The sequence below is a fragment of the Engraulis encrasicolus genome, chromosome 23 (assembly GCF_034702125.1).
Source record: "Engraulis encrasicolus isolate BLACKSEA-1 chromosome 23, IST_EnEncr_1.0, whole genome shotgun sequence".
Lineage (NCBI taxonomy): Eukaryota > Metazoa > Chordata > Actinopteri > Clupeiformes > Engraulidae > Engraulis > Engraulis encrasicolus.
The window spans coordinates 34,347,704-34,375,203 of record NC_085879.1 but is presented as its reverse complement, the minus strand read 5'-3'; the positions used below and the strand labels follow the sequence as shown (position 1 = coordinate 34,375,203).

Here is a 27,500-nt window from a genome sequence, read left to right as displayed (position 1 = left end):
TTAAATGAGCCTTTTGAAACGCATCGACGTGTCACATGCAAGACCCCTCTCGTCGTTAGACTACACTAATAGGTTGAAAAATGTGCTTAAATAACACCACTAATTTGACCTCTCTGCGGATGGCAGGTATAAGTGGAGTTGAAAGGGCTTTTATTTTGCTGACAGCTTCACTGAGGTTGTTTAAAAACCTGATGTGCTATTTTTTCCCTGTGGTGGCTAAGCTAACCGTTTCAGACAACTCTTTTTTCCCCCGTCCACAACCCTCACGGGAGTCTGTCCGCCTCACGCAAAGCCTCCCATCAATGCCATAAGCGCACTGCCGAGTTCTCTGAAGTGGTCCCAGCACAATGTATTCCTTTCCCTTTTTCTGTGAAGGCCATAGTTCTTTTTTTTTTTTTTTTAAACGAAAGAGCGGAACATGAAGGAAAACACCAGACGAACGCGAAACATGGCTGAAATTAAGACGATGAAAGAGTCAGAGGGGGGAAAACATACAGACGTGTAATAAGCGTTTCTTGGCCGGGGCGATCTGCACCGCACAAGGCTCAGTCTTTTAAAGCCACGGCAAACACATGATCCCATGATTCCTCTGGCACGGAGGAAAAGGTAAACATGGCACAGGATCCAAGATGGCAGAACTGAGTAACGTGCCACAGGAGCTAGAGCCGACATAAAATGAAGCCCAGTCCAGTCCAGCTCAGCCCAGCCCCGTCTCGGGCCTTAAAAAGAAAGAAAGAAAAAAAAAGAAAAAAAAAAGAATTGAAGAAAAATGTTCTTTAATGACATGTGGCTCAGATCAGGTAGCAAATTAGAAAAAAAAAGAAAAAAAAAACGGGGCCATGGCTGCATTTTGAGTTTTCCATTCAAGGGGGCCAAACGTCCCGTTTGTGTTGTCAGAGAAAATATTGAAACACATGGGTGTGTGTGCGTGCGTGTATGAGTGTGAGAGTGTGTATGTGTGTGTGTGGGTATGTGTATGTGTGTGTGTGTGAGTGTGTGAGTGTGTGTGTGTGTGTGTGCATTTGTATGGTGGGGTGGGAGATGGGGATGCAGGGGAGGGAGGCGGGGAGGGAGAGAGGGAGGGAGGCTAACTGGCGGCCATTCAGCCGTTTCCACTTCCCTTCCTTTGACCGACGCGGGCCGCTTGGTTTAATCAAACATGCGATTTCTATTCATAGAATGTAAACACCCGAGCATCTGGGCCCGTTTCCATTTCTACGTTCTCGGCTGCCGAGGCCTGGAGGTACGTGATTGGGAATCTGGCAAGGCAAGGGACGGCAAACTACCAAAGCCTGATTCTTGTAAGTTATTCTTCATTGCTTTCCTCCTCCTCCTCCTCCTCCTCTTCCTCCTCCTCCTCCTCTTCCTCCTCCTCCCCCTCTTCCTCCTCCTCCTTCCTCCTCCTCCCCTTCCTCCCTCCCTCCCTCCCTCCACTTAACAAACACCTCTCTTCAAAGCTTCATGCTGACCTTCACAGCTTTAGGCTGACCTCAAGGTCACTGGGCTCTGAGGGCTTTGATGATTGAAGGGGGACCATCAATATGGGAGAGACTCCAAGTAACAAGCCCCCTGACCGACACTAAGTACTATGGAGGAGCTACAGTGGAGAAAGTGTAGTGCTAAGTGAATGGAGAGGACCAGGAGGCATCAAGGCTGTGTTCCCTATATGGCTCACCACTTGGGCTGTGAGTTATTGGTTAGCTCCCAACGTAGTGCACATGTTATGAAAGAGTGAAATTTTTTTGCTGGCAGTAAGGAGCTAGAGACAATGCATCAAGACATCTGTGGCTGTTTTCATATAATGCATCTTACATAAAAAGCTTGACAATAGTGTATGAATGAATGGTACAGTTGATGAACTCAGACGCAAACAATCGCAACAATGAACAGTTTTTAAAGACAAAAGGCAAAAGACAAAAAGACTACAGTATTCTGTAGAACAGTTTAAAAGAGACAAAAGGACAACAGTATTCTGCAGCAAGGATGTGGAACCAACCGACATGCCCCAAATGCTTTGAGGCTCCCCTCACCTCACTTTTTTAAATTTTAAATTTAACTATGGTGTTTTGGTTTTCTTAGGTTCCTCTCAAAGCAAGGGCGGGCAGCCAGCCAGCAGGGACAAGGTTTTTGCTCATCAAAGGAGCAGCACACATTGTGCTTCCTTCCCTGTTTTGCCAATTTAATTATGCACCTCCTGTACCAGCAAGTGTAGCAGGCTAGTCAGCAGTCAGGAGTCAGAGTCAGGAGTCTGAGCCGGTTGGTGTTGTGCGCTGCCTGCGCCACACAATGGCAGCGCTAATACCCTCAAACGTCTTGTCCTTTCTCTAATGCTCTTAGCCCCAAACACTGTCTTATCATGCCTTCGCACAACATGTCGCTACCACTGCCGCTCCCGTCGCCGCTCCCGCTACTGCTACTGCCGCTGCTACTGTGCATATACACGCTTTCCTCACCCACCACTTCCTGCATTATTGATGTGCATTTGCTCCGGTGAGAACAAGAAGAAGAAGAAGAAGAAGAGAGAAAAAAACGAGGGATAAAAATGCAGCGGAAAAAAGCTCATGAGATATTTAAGCGGCGTGCCGTGTGGCTTGAAGAAGCGACTGCTTTGAGGCCCTTCAGAGCTGCTAAGTGTCACATCTCTTGGGGGAGGGGGATGAGGAGGGTGTCCCCGACACGGACGACTGACCCAGGGCAATGGCTGCCTTTCGCTGATGGGGCTCAGGGATATGGGAATTACACCAGTCTGTGGATGAACCACTGGACTGAAACAAGGCCTGCTATGCAGTACGATGCTGCAGAGGGGAACATAAGGAAAATGGTCTCTTATCTTGACCACAGAATAATCTTGGTCGTGGTATTGTTCTACGAAGGATTACAGTACGGTATATGGTGTTCAATTGTATAACACTGGTACTATGTGAATGGAAAATACTCTATGTAAATTGCTCGTGTTCTAATCCAACCATGATATTATTTTAATCTATATAGGTGATTCAATCTCTTTCCACCTCTTTCAATTCTTTCTTCCACGACGAACTCCAGCAGAAACAGCACTGACCTGTGTAAATGATATCTTCACATTATCTAAGGGGTGGTCTGTGATGTACAACTATGGAAGGGACAAATCGCCTTACCTCTCGGATAATTTACAGTGAACCAGAGAAATAAATGTTTTATCTGTACAAATGTTTAAATTAACAGAGATGTAGAGAGAACTTGCCAAGGTGACTGAGCTTTATTGCAACCGATGTCTATAAATCAATGATATCATGCATACCGTAGCTAGTTCAACCACCGCAAGCGTAAAATATGTTTAAAAAGACAAAATGTTCTAACTTCATGCCAGTTTATCCTTATCCAGTGGGGTGCACTGCCTACATAAATCATCTTTGGTCTTGTTACATTTCCATGTTTCTTTCCAGCAGTGGGGGAGAGAAAAAAAAATGTGTTGACGGAAAATATGCAACTAATGCTTACCTTTACGCCTGCATTCCTATAAATATGCTAATTTTGTGCCGACCTTATGAAAAAGCCGCCTAATCCAGAGTGTAAGTGGCAGCCTGATGGGTTTCTCTGCAAATACTCCCTTTTTGCAAACTGCATTAGCCATGGTCATGCAAATGCGACGGTCAGGGTAGGGAGCTGCATGCAATCTAACAACTGGAGATTTTCCGTGTAGGCATGTCAGGGTGTTTTGTGGAATACATAATGCGGGAGGCAACAGAGCTCTTTGCATGTTCCCAAAAATCGACCTCCCACTACCTGTTAGCAGAGCTTTAAATTAACTTTTTTCATCACCGGCCAAAATGGCTAGTAGATGTTAATCTTACTAGCCAAACACACACACACTCACTAATGGGTCAAAGTGGCTACTAAGTTGGTCTTTTCTACCAGCCCAACTGAAATTTCACCAGCATTTGGCTGGTTAGCTGGTGTTGATTTAGAGCCCTGCCTGTTAGCATATACCTCCCATATCTGTACATGTACAGGGATGGTGACTAATGTTAACCTCATGCAGAGCCTGTGTAATAACTTTATTTTCAGCAAAAAATAATGACCATGTCTTGATCTGTCAAGACTCTTGGTAATGTCATATCAGTGCTGTTATGATGAGGGTAAGCGTTGTCAGCGAATAATGAATGCGATCCCCATCTGCACAGAAAGGCTACCTGGCAAATGCACCTTTCTCAGAACATCTCATATTATGCGCGCCTTTCTTCTCTTTGTTAATTGGGTCAACAGAACAGGCAACTCCCTGCATCAGTGTACAGTACTCAGGCACTTATGCCAGTTTCCCTTATTAGAAAACAAGACACTCCCTGATAAAATACCAGACAGCACAAAACCTGTATTCATTATTAGGACAAGTGCACCTGTGCTTTTTTTTGCCTTTATCATTTTGAAATAAATTTACATCTTTATAATGTGACTTTTATATGACCTTGCACTGCAGAATCAGTTTGATAAGAGATGCAATCAAACACAAAGGGAAATTCTTAGAAAAATGGATTCAGATGCAACCAGCAACCAGCCACAAGCCACCCACTGTTCCCTCCGAGGTTCATATCTCTCTTTTGAAATTGGAAAAAATGATTGGCTTCTTGTCGCGATGTGTAAGACTACCAGAGTTTTATTTGCTCACATTTGCTGATGTGTAAGATAACTATGCAGGCATGTATGTATGTCTGTCTCCATCTAGAAGGAACATGTCTATATTCGCCTGACTACAATGACATCTAGATATTAAAAATCACACATGCACACACTGTATTTGAACCCTATAGGATCCCATATATTATTAACTGAGATCAAAGGGGCACAACTCACTACAATATCCATCATGACCCCCAGGTCCCAGGAACATCCTATTCTGTCACATCAATAAATGAACATAACCTCTATAAACGTAGATTCACCCCTTCAAACATGGCCTGTGTTATAAAGGTATTGTCACCAAAAGTGCAATAATCTGTTACTTTATACTCTCTGTAATGCCATATCAATGTTGTTATGATATAGTTGGTGAGTATTCTCAGCAAAGAGTGAAGAGGCATGTCAATGGGACCATCTGCATTGAAGAGGCTTCAACATTTTACAAGATTTACCAAACAGAGAGTGAGAAAAAGAGATGAAAATATTTCCATTGACCCACTCTCCCCCACCCCAATTCCAGCCCAGTGAGTACAATCCAAAAGAGTGTGAGAAAACGAGATGCAAGTATTTTTCATTGACTTCCCTCACCCACCCCACCACCACCACCACCCCTTTCAAGACGTGATTCTTGTCCAGTGAGTACAATCCAAAAAACTCACAAGTTTCTATTTATACTCAGCTGTAATGTGTGGCATTTCCTCCAAAAGGAGTGAAGGAGCTGGGAGCGGGGAGTGGGGTAGGGGTAGGGGGAGCGCAAACAATTGTTTTACTTGGCAGCCACTGATTTTTCCCTGGTCCTATTCTGTGTATTGAAATGTCAGCCACTTTTATTTTTTCACTTAGCCCCCCCCCCTTTCCCGCATCCTGTGGAGTGGCCTTTGATATTTTCTCAGTTTGTTTTCCAATACAGTTATATTATCAGTTAATAAAATGTATTTTGTTTGCGGCGAATAATCTAGGCCAAGACTTTGCATGCTTGTTGCATTGGTTGGATATTTGGTGAAATAGCTGAGAGCTGACTGTGTCAATTCTTATCGCGTGGGAAACAGAAAGCAAACACATTTGTTTGGAATCTCTTCGGGCTTAGCAAAGGCACATCAACAGATAGCACAAATAAAGGCTAAACAAAAACAACACACAGTTGACTCAACACAAACACACAGAGAGAAAAAAAACCCATCAGCTGACTGGCATCCGAAGTAGATACATGCCAGGTGTTAGTTTGCTACGGACGTTAACGAAACACAGACAGAGGTCACATAGTTGAGCCATGAGAGATGCCTCTGGGGATGGACAGATGGAGAATGAGATAGAATGGAGAGAAGAATGGAGAGAATGTAGAGAAGAATGAGGACGGAGGACAGCAGCAGGGCATTCCTTCTACATTTTTTCTGCATTCGGGAGTTCAACTGTTAAGAAAGATCCAGCACATTGATGCAAACAAGAATCTGTATAGGGGGTTCCAAGAATTTAGGGTAGTATTTCTCAACGGGGGCGGTGCAGTCCCCCTGTGGGCGTTGGGGAGCCCTAGGGGGGCCTTGAGAAGGATACAGTTGAGAGGGGCGGTGCTTAGTTGTCATTGGGGGTATTAGTCCATTTAAAACGATTTATAGTAAGGGGGGGCGATGGCAGGCTTAGGATAAGGTGCAGGGGGCATTTGTCCAAAAAGGGTTGAGAACCACTGATTTAGGCTATCCCCTTTCATACAGAACCTCCATTAACCCCTTTGCGCAGAGCCTATGTTATCACCAAAATTGTAGTAATGATGTCTTAATCTGTTACTTATGGCACTCTGCCATGTCATAGCAATGTTGTTATGATGTAGTTGAGTATTTTCTGTAAAGAGTGAAAAGGCTACTGTTGTTGTTACTAAAAAGGTAATGACCTAGTTTAAATTTGTCCCTTAAGACTCTTGGGAATGTCACCGGCATGTTGCTAAGATGTAGTTGAGTTTTTTCAGAAAACAGTGAGTCGCATTGCCGGTAATCCCATGTTAAACAACAGGCTACACAATTCTCTCACCTCTCTTGCTCAAACGCCACTGTATTTTTCACCATGGTGGTTGGTTTGCCTAATCCTGGTGGGTTTTGTTTTGTGAGTGGATGGATGGGTGTCTGAAACACTGAGGGGTCCGATCGCTGATGAGGCAGACACGACTAGGAGAGTGAAGTTTGGAGATGAGCCTGATTATTCACTTAATGAAGGACAAATCTCTCCCCTCTCTAGATCAAATTCCACTACATTTCTTCACCTGATGGTGCCACCATTCACTATTTGGGTTTCCAATTCCTGGTGAGATTGTTTTGTGAGTGAAGGGAAGGATGGGGTCTGAAACGCTGAGGGGTCCAATCGCTGATGAGACAGACAAGACTAGGAGAGTGAAGTTCGGAGATGAGCCTTATTATTCACTAAATGAAGGGATGAGCCTTTCTCCTCTCTTGCTCAAAATCCACTACATTTTTCACCTGATGGTGCCACCATTCACTATTTGGGTTTCCAATTCCTGGTGAGATTGCTTTGTGAGTGAAGGAAGGGGCGGTGGGGGGTGTCTGAAACACAGAGTGGTCCGTTAGCTGATGAGGCAGACAAGACAAGAAGAGTAAGGCTTGGAGATGAGCCTGATTACTCTTCTCAATAAGGATGGAAGGGGGAGGGGGGGGATCTTTAAGAATAGCCGTGATGAGGGGGGGGCGACATCTTTAAGAATCGCCGTGATGAGATCACTTTCATGCCTCTTCTCCAAAGCGAGGTCTCATGCATGCAAATGAGCCGCTTTTCATTTTGAAGAGCGCTTTGGGATATAAAAAGAGACACAGCGGAGAAAAATGGGGACTAAACACTTGAGCAATTGCCACGCCAAGCCACCGCTGGTGTCTGAAACTAACGTAGTGACTAACTGCGGGCTCTCTCTGTTGCGTTCTGGAGTGGAAGAGAGCAGACACGTTCAGAAATCATGGATGGAGGCTGCGCCGTATGAAAAATCAACACGATGTGGAGGTTGTTGGTATATTTAATGTCTAAGCTATGGCCATGAGCTTACTGAGCATGGCATATGAAACTCTCAGATGACTGGTCTTTACACATGTTTGTACCTTTTTACAAGTACACCACCGATAATAATAGAGCACTATAAAACATTTCAGTGCCTATCAAGGTACCCAAGGACACTGAGATATACTGGATGATTCATAATGGAGGGAGAAACTGCTGTGTTTGCATAGTGAGGCCATCTCTCAATATTAGATGGATGATGTTTCGTCTAAGTGTGAAATTAGTTGGCGCTTAATCAACATACTTTGCTGTTTAAATGTATCTTTTTTCTGCCTTTACTGTATATGGACTGTCTGGTTAGCAACTCCCCTGGCATTTTTACTCCTTGGTCAAAACGTGCATTTCAACAGGTAACGGTGACATTAGGCTAACAGGAATGTTCCCAGTGGCTGAGAATGTTCCTCGTCTCGAAGTTTAAACATCATAAATGATGTTGATCTGGCGCTCGACCGTGGAGGAAAACTGGTGACATTTAAAGATGTCTCCACGGGAAGACACCATAGACTAAGGTCACACCTCATTAAAGCTGAGGCAGTGTCATAACTGTGCTGTAAAACGCACATAATCTGGTGATTTGTTCGACGCCAACACTTTCAAGATGGACTTGGAGGGATTAGAATCGATGACTGACTTAACCTTGAGATTCTACCTGTACCTATTCAGTTTGTTTCTTCTAACATTTTCTCCCATTTTATTGAGCATGTGGTTAGTCCTGTTATTTCTGTGCCTTGAAAAAAAAATCAACCAGTGACACAGAGTGACACTAGGCTAACAGGAATGTTCCCAGTGGCTGAGTCGCATCTCTACTGTAAAATTTAGCATTATAAACATTTATCTGACGCTATGACGTTTAACTCGGTAGGGGAAAAACGGTGACATTTACTGATGACTCTACTGGTCTGACACTATATAGACTCGGGCTCCACTTCATTTAAATCTGCAGCGGTGTGGTGTCAGTGATAGAGAGGCATGGGGAGTAATGCAGAGGAGGGCTGCCTGCCTCTACTGCAGGCTGTGGAGAGCGCAGTCACTCATCCAATCAGAGACACTACGGTGTAAGCACAAGTAGAGGGCTCTGGCTCGATGTAAGGAGTATCCGAAACATTAACATTTAGACAGACCATCTCTCTCTCTCTCTCTCTCTCTCTCTCTCTCTCTCTCTCTCTCTCTCTCTCTCTCTCTCTCTCTCTCTCTCTCTCTCTCTCTCTCTCTCTCTCTCTCTGTCTCTCTGTCTCTCTCTGTCTCTCTCTCTCTCTCTCTGTCATTTAGGTACAGGGTAATCACAATAATCTCTAACAAGTTCCGTTTTGAATTGAAGCAGTTATAAATTACTACCGGTTTCAAGCAGAAAGCCATAGATAACAGTGCCGTGTTAGGTGTCTGACGTCAGGAGAAAAAGGTGAAGTGGCTTGCTCAAAGGCATTTCAGAACCAGCCAGGGATGATATGAGATTGGATTGAGTTCCTCATTTAACCCCAATACTGTTCCAGGGATCCAAAGCCAGGACCTGATTGGTTATAAGTTGCTTTAGGTAAGAGAAGAGTTTCACATTTAATGACACAGGTGCCTGATGAGCTGTATGATGCTCTGGGAATAAGGGAGTCAGCCTGATGACACATGCAGTACTCTGACACAGGAAAGCCGATAGGAGGGGAGAAAAAAGGGTTGCTTGCCCCGGGGCCCGGGCCCATGGAGAGAGGGCCCCCAGAATTAGGTCCTCATTACATCATATGCATGTGGGGGGGATGAAAGCGACCCTACTATGACATATTTTATTTCATGAAAAGCAGCATATTGCAGATTAAACTTTTTCTTTTTTTATTTGGTGCAAATATGTGACTAATGTGCAGATGTTGTTATCACATCTTTTTAACAATATAGAAACATTTGCACAAAATAAATAAGACAATGTTTAAGGTGCAGTGGTCTCGTCTGCTCCTTTTCATTGACATCGTGCTACTGTAAGGTACTCTTGAGGTACGCCCATTGACAGTAGATATAATTCACTCTCAATGGGTACGCCTTATTTCAATGGTATAACAGGGTTGGATATGGTTTTTGTCTTGCTAGCATGCACTGCAGTGAATGTAGTAGCGGGTCTGTGTACAGAACAAAGTCTGTGACTGTTTTAGATCGCTTCTGTGTTCCACCCTTTCCTATGTTTCCTCTATACTTGCTCTATACTTTCTCTCCTCTCTCCTCTCTCTCCTCTCTCTCTCTCTCTCTCTCTCTCTCTCTCTCGTGCCGTCATTTCCTCCCTTGGGGAAGGTCTAAGGTCAGCAGTCAGCCGACAAGGCCTTGTGCTTGTGGGAGTTGTCCTCTGTTTGTGTGTGTGTGTGTGTGTGTGTGTGTGTGTGTGTGTGTGTGTGTGTGTGTGTGTGTGTGTGTGTGTGTGTGTGTGTGTGTGTGTGTGTGTGTGTGTGTGTGTGTGTGTGTGTGTGTGTGTGTGTGTGTGTGTGTGTGTGTGTGTGTGTGTGTGTTGATATGGGCAACGATGAACTCCGGTTGCCAGGTGAGATCATGGGAAGCGCATGTGGAACCAACCAACCCCCCCCCCCACACACACACACACACACACACACACACACACACACTCACACTTACAGTACACACACACACACGGCAGCTGGTTCCATGAAACGGTCACAACGGGAGGTTGATCCTGGGCCTCAGCTGCCGCTGGCTGGAAACTTCTGACCTCACGCTTCTCCTCTACGTATACGCGGGAGTTGCGGGACACAACAGAGCACAAGACCGGCAAGCCGAGGATAATTCATTCCAGAGGTGGAACCAACCAACCCATGCCAATGACCTCCAGTCCAGTCCTCCACCCCCTTATAAACAAAACCATTCCCTACCCAGGAGCAATGTGGGGTTACGTGCGCTGGCCTGGGAGGTGCTGGTAAGGGTGGGATTTGAACCTGCAACCCTCTGATCTAAAGGCCAACCTTATAACCATTGAGCCCTGACTGGCCACAACCATCGACCCTCACCCATACTCATCCCTCCCTCCACCACCACCTCCTGACCTGGAGCAATGTGGGGTTACGTGTGCCTTGAGGTGCTGGTAAGGGTGGGATTTGAACCGGCAACCCTCTAATCTAAAGACCAGCGCTCTAACCATTGAGCCATGGCTGTGCTCACCCATCTACCCCACATATACTCCACATCCCATCCCTCATGCCCTACCACTCCTCCTACCTGGATCCCTATCCTCCTTTCATCTCCCTCCACTCGGGAGGGAACCAGCCCAGGACATCGACCTCCTCCTCCCAACCCTACCCATACCCCATCGACCCCCATGCATACTCAGTCTTCCCTCCACACCATAGTCCTATGTAACTGAGGTCATCTGTGCTAGTTTGTGACTTGGGGCTCGAACCTGCGACCTACCAGTCAACGCTCCAGTTTGGGCATGGGAGGCACAGCATGGTAACGCTGAGCTAAAGGTTCAGAGACACCTCAGCACTATGATACTATACAAGGCTTTGAGGAGGGAGATTTATCAACATTCTACGCCCAACTCTGCTGGTTGGCATCTGTTGCACCTACCTCCACCACATCACCTCCGTCATGGCATACCCATACTCATACCAAAAATACTGGATGAGAGCAAGATATCGCAAAACACGCAAAATCAACTCAATGCAAAAGCGTGTGCTCAAGTTGGGTCTCCTAAGGGGGCGTTGTCTCCTCCTTCTTCTCTTTTTGAGGTGTTTGCACAACACGTGCGCTACCGCCATCTACAGCGCTAAGGGGACTTCATTTATTCTCAACCTCAGGACTGCAAAGGTCTCCTAACCGAAGGTCTCCTAAAGGGGCGTTCACCCGACATAAAGTGGATACCGGAAAATAAACAAAATGACGCTTCTTGTTAGATCCACTTTCTTTGCCCATACTCTATACTCCTACCCTCCATATCCTTCTCTCTTCTCCTACCACAGGGGAGGGAACCAGCCCAGGACATCGACCTCCTCCTCCCAACCCTACCCATACCCCATCGACCCCCATGCATACTCAGTACTCCCTCCGCACCATAGCCCGATGTAACTGAGGTCATTTGTGCTAGTTCGCCACTCGGGGCTCGAACCTGCGACCTACCAGTCAACGCTCCCCCACGCATACTCATCCCTCCTTTCACACCATAGCCCTCTCTTCACCACATCACCTCCGTCATGACCTACCCATACTCATGCTCCTACCCTCCTCTCTCCTACTTCCACCAGCCACCTGCCAAGGGCTTTGGTCATTGACCTCAACTCCCTAACCCCTACCACTCTCACCTCCAACCCCACCTCCACCCATCCTCCCTCCTTCCATTGACTCCCTTCCTCTCACCCTTTCTCTCTTCCTCCCTTTACCTCCACCCTCCCTCTGCCCACACTCTCACCTCCTCCCTCCCTCTCATCACTCCCATCCTACCTCCCTCGACTCCCTTTCTCCCTCCCTCTCTCCATCACTCTCTCTCATCCTGCTTTCCTCCCTCCATCTACACCTCCACCCTCCCTCATTCCTTCCACTCTCATCCTCCCTCCTCCCACCATCTCCACCTCCACCCTCTTTCTTTCCACCATCTCCACCCCCCCTCTTTCTCTCCATCCCTCCCTCCTCCTCCTCCCTCCACTCGACATCCTGCTGTCCCCGAGAGGTTCAGGTCAGAGGTCCACACTCATCAACAAGACAAACAAACAATAAAACTGCAGGTGAGTTCGAAAAAAAAACACCAAAAAAACATAAATATGGAGGAGAAGTGGAAACAGGGTCATTAAAAATACAGCGCTCCATGTGTGTTTGTGTTCAGCTGGCTGGTTTGGGATTGTGTTTAACAAGCAACATGGGTGAGAATGAAAATGAATCGCTGAGCTTATTTCCTGCTTGCTATTTCAAGGTTGGAGGCTGAGCCAGGGATGGTGGAGAGAGAGAGAGAGGGTTACATGGGTAGAATAGGGTCGTGTTTGGGCTTGGGTTTGGGAGGGAGGTCTGCCGAATCTGGGTAGCCCAAGGCCAAAGCCCAACTTCCTGCATGGGAAGGAGGGTGTGTACACAGAGAGGGAAGGGAAAGTGGGATGGGATGGGGTGAGGTTGTTGAATGCAGCAGCTGGAGTAATTTTTGTGTGTGTGTGTGAAAGTGTGTGTGTGCGCGAGCGCGTATTGTATTTGTGTATGTGTGTGTGTATGTGTGTACATTTCTTACTGAATTTCTTATATTCCAATAGTGCGCTTTATCAGAGTGTTATCAGTGTTACATTTAAGACGGCTTACAATGTTTGCACATGACAAATGGCAGGTATTAATTAAAATCTGTTCATAAAGGTTTGCAGCCCTACACACACACACACACACACACACACACACACACACACACACACACACACACACACACACACACACACACACACACACACACACACACACACACACACACACACACACACACACACAGAGTTTCCAAACTGGGAGTAGAGGTGTGGTGTGTGGGGTGAACTGCTAAGTGCGGTAGCTGGCGCCCCATGCCATTCCCATCCACTGCCATTGCTAGCATAGTTTGGCCATTGCATATCCCTCCACTGTGCTGTAACTGCACTGTTGGGTGTGGGTGTGGCTGAGGGTAGGGGGTGTGGGTGAGGATGGGAATGGATCGCTAAGTGCAGCGGCTGGGGACCCATCCCATCCCATCCCATCCCCTGCCATCACCTCAGGCAAAACACAGCAGCAGCCACAGCAGCATCAGAGCCAGAGGCTTTAGTCACAGGCAACTGGGGCACTCTGGGGAGAGAGAGAAAGAGCTAGAGAGAGAGAGAGAGAGAGAGAGAGAGAGAGAGAGAGAGAGAGAGAGAGAGAGAGAGAGAGAGAGAGAGAGAGAGAGAGAGAGAGAAGAGAGAGAGAGAGAGAGAGAGAGGAAAAGAGTTTAGAGTCAAGTGCCTGTGTGCAGGATCGATGTCTCTCTGTGGCCACTGGCCTCCTCCTCTCTCCTCTCTCTCTGCACTCATCTCTCTCTGCTCTCTCCCTCCACCAACCCAACCCAACTGGGGCACTCCGGGGAGAGAGTGGGGAGAGATGGAGATGGAAGGAGAGAAAGAGAAGGTGGAGAGAGAGAGATCGAGAGAGAGAGATCGAGAGACGGAAAGAGAGAGAGAGAGAGAGAGAGAGAGAGAGAGAGAGAGAGAGAGAGATGGAGAGGGTGGAGAGAGAAAGAGAAAGTTCAGAGTCAAGTGCCTGTGTGCAGGATCTGTGTCTCTCTGTGGCCACTGGCCTCCTCTCCGCACTCATCTCTCTGTTTCTGTCTCTGTCTCTGTCTCTCTCTCTCTGTCTCTCTCTCTGTCTCTCTCTCTCTCCTTCCCACCAACCCAACCATCCTCATTCCCCTGTTCCCAGAGAGCATTTCAATGTAAATCAAGGGAAGCAGAAAATCCAATTAAGCCATCTGCTTTTCTCCCCCCCTCTCTCTCCTCTGCCATTCAGAATTAATAGTTGCGCCGCAAACAAGCTGGAGATTGAGACGGAGGGAGAGAGACAGAGCTGGTGGTTTTGTGTGGTGTTTTCAGAGAGGAGTGGGGTGGGCGCCGCTAAACAGCCCTGCAAAGCGGAGCAGTGGTTGTGGCAGTGGAGGGAGGAAGGCAGGGAGGGAGAGGTTGCACTGGGCCAGGGGGGGGGAGATGTGTCTGGTCTCACACTGACTGGACCGTCCTGCAAAGTCCTCTAGTTTTGCCTCCAGGGGTGAAAAGAGGGTCACTAGGGGGATGGATGGATGGATGGATGGATGGGTCTGGTGACAGAGCAGGGTATGGTGAGGGGGTCAGCGGAGATTGGAGGTTGGGGGCTGGGGGGTCAGGGCATGGAAAGTGTGAAAAAGCTTCTTGGGATAGGATGTATCCGGACACTTGGGACTAGAGGGCAAAAAAGGGTATAAAAGAAGAAAAAAATACCAAGAAAATGAAAAAAAAAGCTGAGAAAGTGACAATGTCACCCTCAAGTTCATGACCTCCGTGGCTTGCGGCGCTGCTAAAACCAACACTGACGTGGCTCTAGGCTCTTGTTTCCTTTCCTGACTAGTATGGTACAGGCCAACCCTCAAGGGCAGTCTTGACATAGCTGGCCCTGGCTCTTAAATAAGGTCACAGGGCGGCCTATACAGTACATTCTCAACAGAGATGTCAGCCACTGCTTGTGGGAACTTAGGTCCACTGCCAGGCTTCAGCACCATTCCAGAGAATTATTGTGTTGTGTGTGTGCATGTGTGTGTGTGTGTGTGTGTGTGGGGGGGGTGTATGTGTCTGTGAGATTGTGTGTGTGTGTGTGTGTGTGTGTGTGTGTGTGTGTGTGTGTGTGTGTGTGTGTGTGTGTGTGCGTGTGCGTGTGCGTGTGCGTGTGTGCGTGTATGCGTGCGCACATGTCCATGCATGCGTGTATTTGTGTGACATTGGGAAAATACAAAGCCAGAGAGCAGTGCCATCGGATATGCCAAGTATGTGCAATGGGCATAAATAGAACTGTGAAATAGCTCTGACTGCAGCGTCTGACAACTGATGCCATAGGTGCCGACTAAGCTGTTGTCGCCATGCCACTGGGACAAGTTGCTGACGGGCAGCCTCGGTGGCAAACAAACAAACGCAAAACGCAGAAGGCACAAAGGGCTGCGTGTGTGTGTGTGTGTGTGTGTGTGTGTGTGTGTGTGTGTGTGTGTGTGTGTGTGTGTGTGTGTGTGTGTGTGTGTGTGTGTGTGTGTGTGTGAGTGTACATGTATTTGTGTGTGTGTGTGTGTGTGTGTGTGTGTGTGTGTGTATGTGTGTGTGTGTGTTTGTGTCTGGTCTGCAAAAATCTGTGTGTGTGTGTGTGTGTGTGTGTGTGTGTGTGTGTGTGTGTGTGTGTGTGTGTGTGTGTGTGTGTGTGTGTGTGTGTGTGTGTGTGTGTGTGTGTGTGTGTGTGTGTGTGTACCGTATGTAGGCTATCTTTGCCTATGTGTGTGTGTGTGTGTGTGTGTCTGAGTGAGTAAATGTGAGGGGCCCCTATAGGAGCTTGAAGCTCCACCTCGAGGCTCGTCAGTGAAATGATCAGCTCATTAGAAGCTCCAGATCGTTAGTTATCGTGGTGCTGTAGCCTATGGGGTCCCCTCCCTTGCACCCGTACGCACAACATATGGCTTTCGAGTCATCCAGTCACATAGGGAAACCAACAGATTGGGGGCAAAACGGGTCAGCTGTCTTGGGCCCAGGGAGTGGAATTGGGTATGCAATGCATTGCATATATTTGGGTGAGGGCCTCTTTTGGAATATGTTGTCCTCAGCCTGGCCAAAGCCATCAGCCTCCCTGCTGTCATGAATACCTATTATGCAGGCAGGACTGTCCATTACTTGCCATTATAGCATGTCACGATTGTCCTCCCGAGTCTCGACACGCTGCTTAACACAATACCAACACATTTGCACATGATATATTTTAAGTAGGCCTATCATCACCGTGGCTCACATTATCAGCTAGCTCTAAGTATCCTCCAATCAGAGAGAGTAGAGAGAGAGAGGTTCCATTGGCCCAATTGTTTCCGGGTTCTATTATTGCAAGGGGGAGAGGGGGAAAATCCCCCTTTAGGCAGACCTAAGGAATGTTCTATTAATTGTAGGAGTATTATGACACACCCCTTTAGGCAGACCGGAACCTGGTCATGTTAGGTGCCCATAGCAACCTATTACATTGGCATATCTCTATACTTTAAGAATCTCTGCTCCAATAATGCCAATGCAACGCTGTGATAGCCGCTGATAAGATTTTATTACCACAGTGCTGCACCATCATGACATTAAACAGGGCGTTTAGTAATACATTACGACTTGGTCATTGCCAGTCTGGGAACAGCTAATTCATAACAGGGGCCATGTCTGAACAGGTTACGATAAGGTTTTGTCGAGTGTAAAGAAGCAAGACTATCCCTGTGAAAGTAGGCTACACAAACTCAACAACCATAATGCAAGCCAGGGGTAACCCAGCAACCTGATTCACAGGGTGAAGGACTTCAGTCAATTCTATAAGCATGAACCTTTTCTGTGAATGGTTCGACAGCTTAAAATAAGGGATTGAAAATGGGTGATAATAGCAACTATGGTGATATCTGGATGCTGTATCTTAATATCAGCCATGAACATTCGCCTAATCAATAAAATAGCAATTCCTCTCCCTGTGGAAGGCTTGAGTGCTTCAAATAAGAGATTTAAATGGGTGATAATACACAAGAGATACAATACAATACAATGCCATGGTGATATCTAGATACTGCATCTGAATATCTCCCATTAGCAACAGCTGTTGTGGACAAAACAGGGTGGTGGGAAGGGAACAGTGGCACTGACCGGTGAAGGACTTAATCAATACTATAGCCATTCCTCTCTCCCCGTGAACGGTTTGGGAGCTTAAAATAAGGGATTCTGGGAGATTTATGTAGACTCTCTGAAGGCTGTGCCTGCTGTAGCTCTCTGGCACAATCGATAGTCTGTTAGTGTTCAAGGGCGGGGGGTAAAGAGTTTCATCCATATACCTATTTAAAAACGGTGACGCTGGAAGGTTGAATGGCTTCCAGCTGACATGATTTTTGCTATTATCGATATTAAGACTCGATATTGAGACTGGAAGCATCAGTTCAGGCCTGTTGAACCGTCTGCAAAAAATAGTTCAAGATCTAGCTTTCTCTACACCCACATGGACATTACAAGGGATTAAATGGTGCACACGACGGCAATCTTTCTTTTATCCACGACTGAATTGATGGCAAAAGACGACTGCTACGTAGAACCTATATTCTAAGTAAGCATGTAGCTTGGCGATATCCCACTTTGAAAGGATTAGCTTGGAATTCTCAGAAATAATTCCGCCGCAGAAAGAAAAAAAATGATGGTATTCCGCCGTTGCTAAGCACATGGATGCTGAAGTTACTACTAGTGGATTAACCCTTGCAGTGAGGGTGAGGGAGGTGAGGAAGGAAACAGGAAGTACATCTCCCATATAGATTTATCATGCTTCATTCCCGATGGAAAGCACCAGGGTAGAGGAGGAGGCATACTGTTCTTTTATTTACAAGAACTTTACTGGTCATTCCATTTATCTCAATTAAATTCTTTCCCCAGAGGTAATAACTCATAATTACACACAGTGCAGTATACCTTTACGTTTGAATGGAACAAACTGTGACGTTTATGTTTTCATTCATACGTGTGTGTGTGTGTGTGTGTGTGTGTGTGTGTGTGTGTGTGTGTGCGTGTGTGTGTGTGCGCGCACGCAAATGTACGTGCACACCTGTGAACACACTGTACATGTAATCGCATGTGTATATGTGTGTTTGATACGTCCAGGTGTATTTGTGAAAGTACATTTTATTTTCACAGATGTTCACTCTTTACCCCCCTTCCATGAACATGGCCTTTACCATTCAGTGCACGTGTTGTGTGTTAAATAGGCTACTCAGCTGCTGCTACTGTACTGCACTGTATATCTGAAAGGATCAGCTGTCTATTGTATTGTTGTTTCTGTTTTCATGTACAGTGTCACATTCAGGCCCACACTGGGGCATATTGTTGGCTACTGCTGTGTGACAACAATACAGGCATTCTTCTAAAATGTACTTGCCACTATTGTCACCTTCTCAACAGAAATTCACTACCTGCACCAGACTCAGTGCTGTTGACAGCTTTGACTTGGCTCAATACAAAATCATTGTAAGCCCCCCGTCAATACATACAATGAAATGGGGTCCCAACCCCTCCTTTCCCGGGGCCTGGGACAACTGACCCCTTGGCCCCCCCTCCTGGCGGGTCTGACTATGCTTTATCTTCCCAGGTATCTTTGCTGATGTCATCCCATGCTGCCTTTCTGTGTAGAGGAGAATACACTGTACTAGCCTGGTTGAAGTCAAGTCGGCTTTATTGTCAATTTCTTACCATGCACTGGTCATGCAAAGAATTGAAATCTGAGGGAATCTGAGGGAGAAGGCGATTGTATGCTGTCAGTGTCACACACAGAGGTTACACACACAAACACACACACACACACACACACACGCACGCACGCACAAAGTGGAATCTGTGAGCATGGAGTGTAGACTGTGAATGCGGAGAAGGTGATTGCATGCCACCACTTAGGTGATAATGACACACACACACACACACACACACACACACACACACACACACACACACACACACACACACACACACACACACACACACACACACACACACACACACACACACACACACACACACACACACACACACACAAACACACACACACACACACAATAATGCATGCTCGAAATACTAACGGTCAACACAACAACCAATGGGCACCTGATTAACATCCAGTCATGAGGGATGTTGTTGGATAAAGCTTTAACAGCACAGCCAAAACACAAAAATGAAACAGCACAAATACTCTGGAAGGTAAAAAACAACAACAAAAGCACTGCCCAACTGTCTCTTTGGGAGATTAGAGAGGGGCTAATCGCTCTATCATTCAGATGAAGTGCCCGCGCTGGTTGACGTGTAATCAAGCCGAGAGAGAGAGAGAGAGAGAGAGAGAGAGAGAGAGAGAGAGAGCAGGTTACTGGCACGCACCTCTCCTCAGTGGCTGGCCTATTTTGTTGCACTGTGCTGTGCTGTGCTGTGCTGTGCTGTGCTGTGTGTTTTTGTTTTGGGCTCAAAAAGCTTATGAGCAACAAAAAAAACAAGGACATAGGAAACACCAAACCTGGCACGCTGTCACGCACTTCTAGCTGATGACAGCTGTACTCAACACATTTTTTTTTACCTTTTGAGCAAAATATGTATGACCTAACCTGGTCTCACCACATACCCACTTGCTAATGCTTTGCGTGACATACAGACCATTGTGAATTGACTGGAAATTTAAGGATGGCAAGGGCAGGCCATATATAACAACCCTGAACTTAAGGTGAATTTCTAGTTGTGTCCTTCGATTAAGGTGCTGCTTGGGCAGTGCACAGTTTAACAGCACTTGCTGTACACGGTATCATGTGCATACAGGATCATACATAGGCTACCACTAATAGATAGGTAGTAACCAAACTAGACTGGTAGTAACACAAAGCTTGATGTGTGGTTTCCCACATGGAGGAGAGAAATTGTCACAGGTACCCTGCAGATATCCCAATATTTATCTAATAAAATATTTAAAAACTACTTGTGAAAAACGGCATGGATTAAAAGTGCCCTACATACGGATTTTCCTCCTATTTCATCATGCGTGGAGCGCAAGCAAGGTAACTCGGCTCCGACAGCTGTAGAGAGTGAACAATTGAAAATGCCTAATTGTGAAGGTGAGAACAGGCGAGATGCTCAGTCCTACATGTTCTGAATTAAATGTGGCAGTAAACTACAACACCCCGATTAAGGGAAACAGTAATGGGAGGGACCTATGGGATGTTTGTATGACACTGACAGCTCATTACAAGAAAATTAACACATCGCTGATGTTGTTGCGCTGGCCACTCACGTGGAATAACATCAACTAAACCACACTAAAGGGCCCACAACACAATATAAACTTTGTATCACGCCGAAAAATGACATTGCATCGGTTCAAACTATGTCGGATTCCGTGCGTAATACCAAATGGATAGGCTACAGATTGCACTGTGAACGATGGCATGCGATGAGTTATAGGACAACGAAATATGAGATATTACTCTTAGGCTATGAGCCACTGGTCCAACCTACAGTATAGGCTACTTATTCAGTCGAATGTATTCATTTTAATAAGCTGTCTTTTGTTTCCCATGATGTGTGAACGTCATTCACAAGAGAAAAAACAGTAGCACATTCCACTGACGCGGGATAACAAAGCACACATGCGCCGACATAATTAACTCTATTTACAACCTTTTTTATTGCCAGGGCGGCGGTTTTGACAGTCTTTTGGCTCGTCTGTCGAGAGAAGCCTTACACACTACTGTACAAAAAAAGCCAGCGAAGTCCACCGCTCGGAGGCTCGAACAGGAGTGCAGCGTTGAGACACTACAGCAAGCCTGCCATAGCGCCCGTGCCGAGTTGGCTATGAGTGCACACATCCAGCTTTTAATCATCTGGGTTCAGTTAAGGTTGTCGGAACCCTTAGTAAACGCCACCGCGTTAACCAAAAGTTGTCATATTTATATGCACAGAGGCAAAGTCTCACCAGGCGCTCTATTTACCGCTGGGCATTCGGATCAAACCCAGAACTCTATTCTTGTGCGTATCTGTCGTCGTGAGCACAGTGACTGATATTTCATTGATGTAACACCCACTGTCATACGGCTACATGGTTTAAATACACTGGCACATGGTTTAGATCCGGCATAGTTTAAAGCTTAACAAAAGACCCACGGCTGCTGACACAGACAGGCAGACACGCTTTCATTCACATCCACAATAGCTTCATAGTTCGCTAGGAAGAAATGTTGGGGTTTACATACCAGCTTTGAATGTCGAACAATCTTTTCGTCTGTCATCTTGGAAAAAACAAAGCCAAAACGAAGTCAGGAAACGATGGGATAAGACCGTAGAACCCGAACAGTTGCGTGTCGGAGCCCTTTTCTCACAGTAGTGCTTGCCTATACCCTCCGCAGCGCGCCGTACAGACAGACCCAGGGTTTAGTATGCAACTTAACCGAAATGAGGGAGAGAGTGGCGAGCCAGACAATCACAGGAAACCAGCTCCTCCTACCCGCACCATGCGAAAAAAACGCAAACCCGACAAACACACGAGCACAAGCTGCCCCTCCGGATTGAGAGCCGGCGATGAGAGCTAACAAACTGTAACCTCGTCTACCGTAGATGTCAAGTTCAGACTATGTGCTTCAACTTAGCCCTTTTGTTCTCATGTGACAGAACATGTAAGCATATTGTGACAGTGGGTAGTGTGGCACAATACATTGACCTCCAAGTTGTTGTCATATAAGCATAATCGCCTATCCCATAAAGTAAGAAATGGAAAAAAGTAAGACATGGCACAATACAAAAAACTGATTGACAATTGAACAAATTGGTGTTATTCATGTGTCACGCACCCACGCGCCCTTTCACGCGCAAGAGCGCACACAGCGGCGTGGTTGCTGTGGCCAGGGCCGCTGACAGCATTGACCAGGTTCGGGACAAAGTCATCTGAACCCCCCCCCCCCCCCCTCCCCCTCCCCATGCAATACATACAATGTCATGACAACCCCAGAACCCTATCCTGGGCCCCCTCTCTCCCTGGGCCCGGGACAACATACCCGTTTGCCCTCCCTGTCGGCTGCCCTGCCTGTGACTGTTCACACATTGAATTCTCTGCTGAGATGCTTAATGTGAGAAGGTCAACCCGGTTCTGCGGGGTTACAGGGGAGACATACTTCGACCCTGCATGACCCGGGGCAAGAATGTGACAACCGCTCGCTCCTTAAACACAAAACAGGCAGGTTCACATGGTAAGTCCTCATACTCCTTAACACCAAGTGCTTACCATAAGAGCAGCTTTTCACTCCCTCATGCCTTCTGCGTCGAGCCCTACCACTAAACAGAGTAAGCTATACGTGCATAAAGGGCTTTTTGTTCAAGGCCCAAAGAAGTCGACTTGTTTGCAATTAAAAGGTCCACGCTTGATTTCACAATTTTGCTCCACTACTCAAGAGGTCTAATCGATGTTGTTACTTGACCCTTTCACAAGCACTTGTTTACCGTCATTATGGCCCTTAGCAGTGAGAACAAATGAGTAGTGGCCTATTTACAAGCATTAACATTAACACATATGACAAATAGAGGCCTATTTGGGTACATTTTTGTGGCCTCTTACTGCAGATGGGGTCACCAACAGGCCAATTCACTATTTGCTGAAAATACTCAACTACATCATCACAACATTGCTATGACAGTGCAGAGAGACTTACAATGACATAGCCATTACATTTTTGGTGACAGTAAGGTTATAACATCTGTACTAAGGGGTTAATCATAATATGATGCCTAGGGAAACTACTGGTATTTTGCGTGTCTATTCTCACACAAGAATTTGAAACATTATCTCCATCAATGTGCCTTGTGTTTCAGCTCAGCTAGCTATGTACTTTATATCAGAACAGTGGTGGTTTTAGCTTTCCTACCTAACAAGTCTTCTCCCGTGTCTACACATAAGTTTGTCTACTCCTACTGCTGGGATGAATAGCAATGCAAGAGGAACCAGCTTTAGAAAAGGCATGCTGTTGCTATATCTGGAAACATTCCCTCAACAGTCACCATCCCTGCATAAGTCCTTTACAACATTAGCAATATAAAAAGCATAACAGCAACATCAAAATGTATAATGTACGTATATAATTCCGCAATATAATAGGCCTACTGTATATAACATATTATGATATATAGAATACATTGCAACCACAGTGGAACTGGACTTTGATTTTAAATGGCAGGTGATAACAGATCTTTAAAAAAAGAGAAAAGCACAAAAACTATGAATGCATAGGTTGGGCTGTAGTACACTGTACTCGATGTAACAATTGCCAAAATGAAAGACCCATTTGTTGGATACACAAGTGTGTACATAAAGTTGGCATGATGTCATCTACAGCTGAGGTATGGAGGAGGAGGCGGGTCGCAGCACACCTGACGGATCACTCATTACTTCCTGTGACACATGATTACAGACACCCCCCCCCCCTGACAGGCGGCCTGTTGCCACGGGACACACCCTGACATGAAAGAGATCAAGACCTGTCTGGTCCCTACAACAACAGCATGGCCACAGGGTGCTAAACCAGTCTCATTCCTTCAGCTGATTCTAGATATGTCTAGTCCACACAAGCCCGCATGGATACAGAATACTACTCCTATTTAGTTCTATAGGGTTGTAGACACTATAGGTTCTCTAAATTAACACCAGCCAACTAACCAAATGCTGGTGAAATTTCTGTTTGGCTGAAAATACCCATTAGTGTGTGTGTTTGACTCGTTAGATTAGCATCCAGCCATTTTGTCTGGTGATGAAAAAAGTCCTGGTTCTAGACCTGTTTGGTCCCTACTGCAGCATGACAGATCTATCAGATCTATTTTGTTCTCCATAGACATAAAAGATCACCATGTTGATCCCTCTTCTGGTTTAGGAGCATGGCTAAATGACCCTGAATCTCAGTCTAAATAGACAGACGGCAAAATAGTTATTGATTCCTGTTCTACTTCTGTGAGGCTTAAGTAGGACTAGAGTAGACTAGATCCAGTCTGTAATATAGACAGAGTAGGAAATAAAGATGTTGAGCCCATTCCAGTGTAAGTAGGTGAGAGGACTGTCTAAGACCAGCCAAGAGCACATTTGCCAAGGGTTTTTTTTTCAGTTAACATGGCCAAGACAAAGACACACAATAAAGACACTATATTCATGAAGTGGAACATTTCTTTGTCTCTCCTGGCCCATATACATCCAATTGGCTATATAGTTGGACTCACATTGTTCCTGTGAGTTATCCAGAGATGAAGAATTCTTTCTATCACGGCAGAGAGAATGGCGTCTCTTGTTCGCCATGACACATCGGCATGAAACAGGATTCACAGCAACTCTATGTCTCCATCACCCCTGACTGAGATGTATCCAGTATGTAATATAGACAGAGGAGAAAGTAAAGATGTTGATCCCTCTCCTGTGTAAGTAGGTGAAAGCCCAGCCTTAGCCCAGCCAAGAACCCATTCACTTAGAGAGCTACTTTTTTGTTTATTTTTCAATTAACATGGTTAAGAAGAAGACACACACAATAAAGGCACTATATTCATTAACATTCTTTGTCTCGTCTAACCCATATAACGTAGGCTACATCCATTGGCTCTGCGTAGTCTAGTTGGACTCACACTGTTCCTGTAAGCTATCGGGAGATGAAGAATTCATTCCATCTCGGCAGAGAGAATGGCGTCTCTTGTTCGCCATGAAACAGGATGAACGCGGGGGCCTTTCACAGCAACTCTACGTCTCTATCACCCCTGACTGAGACGCTGGCTGATGAAGAACCTGTTGCCACAAGACACACCATGACAGAAAAGTGCTCATACCCAGGGAAGCCGTCAGGGGAGACAAAAGGGGTCAGTTTCCCCAGGCTCAGAGATAGAAGGGGCCCAAAATTGGGTCCTCATTACATTGTGCGCATTGGATCGGGGTCCCTTTCAAATTACTTTGACGTAGGCCCGGCAAAAGCTGTCAGCGGCCCTGCTCATACCTATGTATCTCGTCCCTGCTTCAGCATGGCTACAGCGTCCTAGACCTGTCTAGATCCCACCACAATTTGGCTACAGAATTCAAGACAGGGTCCTAAAGCTGACGTATTCCTAAGGGTCTACGTAGTTTCTGTTTCAGCAAAGCAAAATAGAGATGCGCCCTCTCCTCTCTTACGGTAGGGACACATAGGAGGCGAAGCGAGCGAAGCGAAGAGAGGCGAAATCCAACCGTCATCAGGTCGTCGCGGCGAATCAAATGGAATGGAACAGTTATGTTGTTGATTTGATTGGGCCGCGGCAGGCGAATTCGCTCCTCATTTGCATAACATTAAACTTTCTTTAATAATTTTGCTTCGCTCCTGTTCGCTTGCTTTCGCTTGCCATCGCTTGCCTTCGCCTCTCTCATAGGAATTAATGGCAAAGTTTGCAAATTCGCGTGCATGTGTCCCTACCGTTACATACTTCCACAAGGCTCAAGTAGAGTAGATCCAGTCTGTAATATAGACAGAGGAGACAGAAAGTAAAGATGTTGATCCCTCTCCTGTGTAAGTGCGTAGGTGAAAGGACTGTCTAAACCCAGCCAAGAACCCATTCACTTAGACCTACTTTGTTTTTTGTGTGTGTTTATTTTTCAATTAGCACGGTCAAGACGAAGACACACACAATAAAGCCACTATATTCATTAAGTGGAACATTTCTTTGTCTCCTCTGTCCCATATAATGTCCATCCATTGGCTCTGCGTAGTCTAGTTGGACTCACACTGTTCCTGTGAGTTATCGGGAGATGAAGAATTCATTCCATCTCGGCAGAGAGAATGGCGTCTCTTGTTCGGCATGAAACAGGATGAACGCGGGGGCCATTCACAGCAACTCTATGTCTCCCGTCACCCCTGACTGAGACGCTGGCTGATGAAGAACGTCTCGTTTTTTTCGGAGGGAGACAAAAGGCTTCCTGACAGAATGGGGGTACAATAAACACTGTGACTGACAGGGAGACACGTCGGGCCATGGGAGAGACCCCGATTCCCTGCCTTTCATCCCTTTCCTATTCACTTCCTCCTCTGAGTGTCTGCCTCTGTCTTTCTTTCTTTCTTTCTTTCTTTCTTTCTTTCTTTCTTTCTTTCTTTCTTTCTTTCTTTCTTTCTTTCTTTCTTTCCTGTACATTCCTGTGTCTATCTTTCTCCCAACCATGCCATCACTCCCCCCCCCTCTCTCTCTCACTCTCTCTCTATCTCTCTCTCTGTCTTTGTCGGCAGCAATAGGATGGCTTACAAGAGAGTGTTTGCTTACATAACCGATCATCATCCACACATCATCAGAGCAAGAGACAGACAGGCAGAGAGAGAGAGGGAGAGAGAGAGAGAGAGAGAGAGAGAGAGAGAGAGAGAGAGAGAGAGAGAGAGAGAGAGAGAGAGAGAGAGAATGTGTCCCTCATCCAGTCTGCTGTGTGCTTCAGATAGACAGCATATGCTATGACAAGGCCAGGAGAAGGGAGGGGAGGAAGAGGAAGACGTGGAGGAGGAGGAAGAGGAGGAGGAGGAGATGGAGGAGAAAAAAGGGAAATAAGAGGGAAGGGAAAATAGAGCACCATCACGCTTGTTGTGTGTTGCACAACATCAAAACAAGATCACATCAGCAGCAAGTGCATCAGACAAACTGCTCTTCAGACGAATGAGTGGAGAGGTGAATAAATGATACTGATGGCCATTTGGATGAAGGGGTTGAGGGATGGGGGATAGAGAGAGGGGGGGGGGGTGATGGAGGGGAAAAGAAAAAACAGGGCGGGCACGGGCTCAATATTTTTCTTTTGAAAAAATGCCAAGGCAACAAAAGCGTTTGTCTTTGAGGAGCGTTTAATCACAGACAGGGGCCAGGGCCCACGAGAGAGAGAGAGAGAGAGAGAGAGAGAGAGAGAGAGAGAGAGAGAGAGAGAGAGAGAGAGAGAGAGAGAGAGAGAAAGAAAGAGAGGGAGAGAGAGAGAGAGGGAGATATACAGTAGAGAGAGGGAGATAGAGACAGACAGAAAGAGAGAGAGAAAGAGAGAGTGTGGGGGGGGGGGGGTTGTAGACAGATGGAGCCGCTGAGCTTTATTGCACTGTTTGTAAACCTCGCTCAACACTTTCATCTCAAGGTCAAGACTATACACCACATCACAAGCATGAAAAGCTTTAGCTTCGAGCACTCCCACACTCCTCCACACACCACCTCCTCCTCCTCTCCCCTATTCCCATTCCCCCACACCCCAAACCCCCACCCAAAACATGCCGCAGCCCACAACAAATGACCCTCAACTGTCGGATTTCACCACGCCTTTTTTTCAGTGCTAACAGATGTTTCGCTATTTTGTAGACAGGCAGTACATTTCTTTTCGCAGGATTGTTTTTACTGAGGTGGATGTGTTACCACTGTTTCTCAACACCCTACTGTGTTCTTGTCAGAGGTGTGTATATGTGTAAAAACAAAGTGCAGAGAGTGAGCACAACTCAGCAAGCTGCATTAACATCATTCTCTGTTTCTCTTGGTCTCTTGGCCTCTCTCTCTGTCTCTCTCTCTCTGTCTCTCTCTCTCTCTCTCTCTCTCTCT

General features: G+C 46.2%; 1 protein-coding gene across 5 annotated transcripts in view; it reads right to left on the bottom strand.

Annotated features, from left to right (window-relative positions):
- Positions 1–27,500, bottom strand: part of mid2 (midline 2) — a 254,743-nt gene that overhangs the window by 131,584 nt on the left and 95,659 nt on the right. For 2 of the 5 annotated variants that reach the window (XM_063190101.1, XM_063190098.1), the window contains exon 1: positions 21,161–21,399. The exons of 2 other annotated variants lie outside the window; for them this stretch is intronic. The gene's annotated coding sequence lies outside the window, so the exon portion shown is untranslated. Of the gene's footprint in view, positions 1–21,160; positions 21,400–27,500 lie in introns of those variants that run through there. One more of the 5 variants, XM_063190097.1, reaches the window with a different exon arrangement.